The sequence below is a fragment of the Grammomys surdaster genome, unplaced genomic scaffold (genome assembly GCF_004785775.1).
Source record: "Grammomys surdaster isolate TR1022 unplaced genomic scaffold, NIH_TR_1.0 230, whole genome shotgun sequence".
NCBI classification, from domain to species: domain Eukaryota; kingdom Metazoa; phylum Chordata; class Mammalia; order Rodentia; family Muridae; genus Grammomys; species Grammomys surdaster.
The window spans coordinates 1,494,296-1,500,463 of record NW_021604675.1 but is presented as its reverse complement, the minus strand read 5'-3'; positions in this window follow the sequence as shown (position 1 = coordinate 1,500,463).

Below are 6,168 nucleotides of genomic sequence, written 5' to 3'. Positions count from 1 at the left end.
TATCTATCTATCTATCTATCTATCTATCTATCTATCTATCTATCTATCATCATATGGATATATCAGTAAGATTAGATAACAAGAAACTTTGCCTTTTAAAAAACCTCTAGTTACCTTGATATTGGGTTCCATGCTTCTTCCTTTCTAAGTTTGCTTTCTACTTTTACAGCCTGGATGGAATTGTTCTTATTCAGCTGTGTCTTAAGCCCTTCACTTCTTAGTCCTATTCTTATTCTATCTACAAAGTTTGACCCAACTGACAATTTGCACTTGCATTAAAATCCTTATCCCCTTAATGTTCATAAAGTCCCCATTCTATTTGATTTTTCTCTCCTTTCTTTTTCATCTAGCCAGTAATTGTTAGAGCTCTTGAGGGTGCAATCACAAGTTCTTGATTTCCTTCGTGACTTACTCTTTTTCTAAGCTGATTTTCTCAAGTGAGTGGTTTCATTTACTGTCTAATCTGAAATGCTTATATATTCTGAAATCCAGAACTTAATATCCAACTCTGTTCTCCAGAATGCCTTTGCTTGATCATGACCCCTAAATTTCAGACTCAAATAAAAATCAAGCCCTCATCTTCCTTCCAAGTTACCATTTCTAGAAAATCTGCTACATTCAGTTGTGAGACTTCTTTACAATAACTTGCATTATTTCTAGTAAAAACATACAATTGTATATATTGTAAGAGTAGCACTTACAGAAATATGGATTTTAAAAGTCACTTTTTGGCTGCCAATTAATAAGAGTAACACTAGATCATCAAGTAGTTTTTCAGCATATAGAATGTGTGCTATAATTTCTATTGGTGTCGATCTTGGCTTTTTCAAACTAAATTATTTTGTAAGTCCATAGAGTATTAATCTAAAAAAGTTCATTTGAGTGGGGCCAAAGAGAGAGCTCAGTAGCTATAAGTACTGCCTGTTTGCAGGATGCACAGACCAATTCTCAGAAGATACATGACCGCCCACAAGTGTTTGAAATTCCAGTTCCAAGGGATCTCACATCGTTTTCTGGCTTCCATAACCATTAGGCATTCACATAGTGCACAGACACACATGCACAAACATAGATGTATATATGAAATAAAATGAAAAAAAACTGAAAAAGTTTCATTTTCCCAGTGGCAAAATATTTGCAATTAATTATAGCACAATGCCACAATGTTATCCAAATTCTATTTTCTTCTTTTGAGGGCACAGACACTTTTCAGATTACATATAGCCAGTATTCTAGACTGTTATGTTTGTGATGTGTGTGGATATTTACATATGAGGCTCCAGAAACTTTTATAAATATATATTTTTCATACAGTGGACACCAAAGTCGTAATACATAATCATATAAAACTTCTTCATAAATCCTTTTATTATTACTTCCTATTAGTTGCTGTCTTTTAAGGAAACTAGAAATTGAAAAGTAACATAGACATAAAGCAGGAAGATAAAGAAAATAATAAGGATAAGGACAGAAATAAATGATAAAAACAACAAGAATCAGAAAGAATAAAATGTAACACAATATTATCTTGTAAAAATCTCAGTAAAATGTATAAAGCCTTAACAGTTGTGGCAAAGATAAAGTCCCAATCATCAGAAACAAGAAGTAAAGCATGGGTGTGCAATGGAGATGATAAAGCCCTTACAATGACATTAAAATAATATTATGAGCTATATTACACCCATAAATTTAACAATCTAAAAGAAATATGACTTTTAGAATACTAAAAAATACCAAAAGTCAACCAGCATGTGAGATACAGCATTATTAGTATTGTGAACATTAACAAAACTAAAAGGTGTAATTTGAATTCTCTAGAAAATGTGATCTCCAGAAATAAAGTATTTTTTTAAAGTAGCACAAATTTTATGTTCCTAATTAAAATGAAAAAGGAAGGAATAAGTCTCATTGTATTTTGTTAGTAACCATTACCTTGATATTTCAAAAGGACAGAAACAGAAAAGAATATAATGAGGGAACAAGGGAGAGACAGAGAAAGGACATGCAACTAGTACTTAATACTATACAAGAAAAGAGTTATAAGATAGAATGCTGCAATACATAAAAACAACTATATAGTACTACCTTTGAAATGATCATACATTCAATAGATGTTGTAAACAAATATAGGTTGATATAACTGTTCCCTGTTTCTCCTAATACATTTTCCTCCTATATATATGTGTGTGTGTATATGTGTTTGTGTGCATTTGTGCAAATATCAATATTCATGTGGAACCAGAGGACAACCTCTTGTGTCTGTCAGAAGTTGTCCACCTAGGCTTTTGAAATACAGATTTTCAGGAAATTTTTTCATGTGCCCATGTGTTTGAGGCTCTTCTCCACTTTTTGCTCTATTAGTTTCAGTGTATCTGGCTACAATCACACTGGAAATCAGTCTGGCAGTTCTTCAGAAAATTGGACATAGTCTTACTTGAGGACACAGGTATGCCACAATATATAACAAGGACACATGCTCCACTCTGTTAATAGCAGCCTTATATAGAAGCTGGAAAGAACAAAGATGTCCTTCAACAGAGGATTGGATACAGAAAATGTGGTACATTTACACAATGGAGTATTACTCAGCTATTAAAAACAATGAATTCGAGAAATTCCTAGGTAAATGGATGGAACTAGAAAATATCATCCTGAATGAGGTAACACAGACACAAAAGAACACATGTGGTATGTACTCATTGATAAGTGGATATTAGCCCAAAAGCTCAGAATATCCAAGATACAATTCACAGACCACATGAAGCTCAAGAGGAAGGAAGAACAAAGTGTGGATGCTTCAGTCCTTCTTAGAAGGGGGAACAAAATACTCATGGTAGCAAATATGGAGACAAAGTGTGGAGCAGAGACTGAAGAAAAGGTCATCCAAAGACTGTTCCACCTGGGGATTCTTCCCATATATATATACCAAACCAGGACGATATTGTGGATGCCAAGAAGTGCATGCTGACAGGAGCCTGACATAGCTGTCTCCTGAGAGGCTCTGCCAGAGCCTGACAAATACAGAGTTGGATGCTTGCAGCCAACCATTGGACTGAACATAGGGTCCCCATGGAGTCTCCAGTGGAGGAGTTTGAAGGACTGAAGGAGCTGAAGGGATTTGGAACCCCATAAGAAAAACAATAATATCAACCAATCAGACCTCACAGAGATCCCAGGGACTAAACCACCAAATAAGGAGTACACATGGAGGGACTCATTTGGCTTTTAGGTCACCAGTGGGAGGAGAGGCCCTTGATCCTGTGAAGGCTCAATTCCCCAGTGTTGGGGAATTCGAGGGTGGATAGGCAGGAGTGGGTAGGTGGGTGTTTGGGGAAACACCCTTATAGAAACAGGGGAGGGGGGATAGGATAGGGGGTTTCTAGGGGAGGTGGAACATGGAAAGGGTATAACATTTGAAATGTAAATAAAGAAAATATCCAATAAAAATAAATCTTTAAAAAAATACAGTTTTTCACTTATCCCTGACATGGCCTGATCATATAGGAGTGGACAGTCCCAAGGATCTACCTCTTTGCAGTTTCCATTGCTGAGATTATAACTGTATGCCAAGTCCCCTGAATTTTATGTGGGTGCTGGAGATCCTTACACTTGGGTGTGAAGCACAGTCTCAAAACCAGGAATAAATACTAGTATAATGCATTTCAGCAATTTTAGCTTATTTTATCTTTTGGAAGACTTCTCTAACACCAGTATAGTGATAATGCCAACAGTTTTCATTGTATCATAAATGTCTTGTCACTCTACTTCTTTGTTTTTTTTGTTGTATTAGTGCCCCCTCATTTTCATCTCTAAATTCCTGACAATACCAAAATGTTGTCCATCATCATACAGTTGTCATTTCTATTTGAACACAGATGGAATCATGAAGTATGGTATTGTTTAAATTGGCCTGTTTCACTCTTTCACAATAACAATCTATATGTAGCCAATCTATGTTTATTAATCCTTTATTTCAAGGGTAATATTATATAGTGTAAAAATAATCATATTAACAATTCACCTATTTTATTTTTTTTTGTAATTTTTGGCTATTACAACCAAAGCTGCTGTATACAATAATGTACATTGTTTAGATGGACACAGGTTTTTAATTTTCATAGGATAAATGTTCAAGAGTGTTGCTGGTGTGTCATATGCCATTTTTATACTTTTTTTTTTTTTAGAAACTGTCAAAACTTTCTCCAAAGTGGCTGAATCATTACTCATTCCCACCAGAAATCTTTGGGGTGTCTAATTTCTCTGTATCTTCTGCCAATATTAAGCATTGTCCAAATTGTTTTCTATGTGTTTATCTAGTACCTCTGATATCTCATTTGAATTCAATTAGCAGTTTTGGATGATTAGTGATGTTGAATATATATTTGTATGTAAATATCTGAAAGGATCACTAGTTCATGGTGCTAATACTTCTCTGAATCCTTGATTTTCCCTGTACATTCTTGACAATATTAAAGTCTTCAACTAAAACAGTGAATATTTATATTACCATTTCTGTTTTTAATAAGCTTCAATTTTGATTACTTTGACATTGTTTTGTTTCATAGATATTTAGATTTTCTATATTGTTTTGGTGAATAAATACCATTTTACAAATACCCCTGCCTCATTTTTGCTTTGATAATTTTTCTTTTTGCTTTGTAGTCTAATGTTTCTGTAATAAATGTACCCATCTATTTAACATTTGCATATATACGTATATATAATTTTACTTCAACTTACATAATATATATTTATATGAGCATTTATGAACATTAATTTTCTTCACTTACTACTAGTACTTACATGGTAACTATTTTACACAAAATAATTAATTATTAATAATTACACTTAATCATTAATAATTCCTTTGGGTTTAAATCTTTCAAAAAATTTTTTGCTTCTCTTTTCTTTAACTGTTCATCTTATATTGGGTTGCTTGAATTGTTTTAGGCTCCAAGTTTGATTTTTGATTTTTATGTATTGTACTGTTTGCTTAGTGATTTGTTTAGATAATGTACATCAATAATGTTTCCTACCTTACTGTTATTTTTACAATTTCAAGTACAGGTACTTTTGTGTATTTATATTTTTTTAATTGGTTATTTTATTAATTAAAATTTCAAATGTTGTCCCCCTTTCCTGTTTCCCCCCAAGAAACCCCCCATACATTCACCCCTCCCCTGACGCTATGAGGGTGCACCTCCACCCACCCACTCCCAATAGTATCCCCCTACCCTGGAACATAGAGCCTCCACAGGACCAAGGGCTTCCCCTCCCATTGATAAGGCAATCCTTTGCCACATATGCAGCTGGAGCTATGAGTTCCTCCATGTTTACTCTTTGGTTGGGGGTTTAGTCCCTGGTAGTTTTGGGGGGGGTCAGGTTAGTTGATACTGTTGTTCTTCCTATGGAGTTGTAATCCCCTTCAACTCCTTCAGTCCTTGCCCTAACTTCTCCATTGGGTTCCAGTGCTCAATTGGATGGTTGGCTGTTGAGATCCACATCTGTATTGGTCAGGAGCTGGCAGAGTCTCTCTGGGGACAGCTATACTTGCGCTCCTGTCAGCAAGCACTTCCTGGCATCAGCAGCAGTGTCAGTGTTTGTTGTCTGCAGATGGGATAGATCCCTGATTGGGGCGGTCTCTGGATGGCTTTTCCTTTATTAAGTATCTGCTCCACATTTTGTCCCTGTATTTCCTTTAAACAGGAAAAATTCTGAGTTAAAATTTTTGAGATGATTCGATGGCCTCATCCCTCAACCTGGGGCCATTACTATCTACTGGATTTGGTCTTTACAGTTTCTCTCCTCCCTTAGTTGGGTATTTTGGCTAATGTCATCCCTGTTGTGTCTTAGGAACCTCTTTCTTTTTTGGCACCTGTGACTTTCTGGTGGCTGCCCCTAGTTCCCCATCCCCCAATGATACACACCTCTGTTCAATTTCCTGTACTTCTGTATGTCCCCACCCCTGTATCCTCCAAAACTTGATCCTGCCCCTCATTTCTCCTCTCCCTCCTCTCTCCCTCCCACACCCTCCCTCACTGTAGCTCTCCTGATTATTTTATTCCCCTTTCTTTCTTTCTTTCTTTCTTTCTTTCTTTCTTTCTTTCTTTCTTTCTTTCTTTCTTTCTTTCTTCCTTCCTTCCTTCCTTCCTTCCTTCCTTCCTTCCT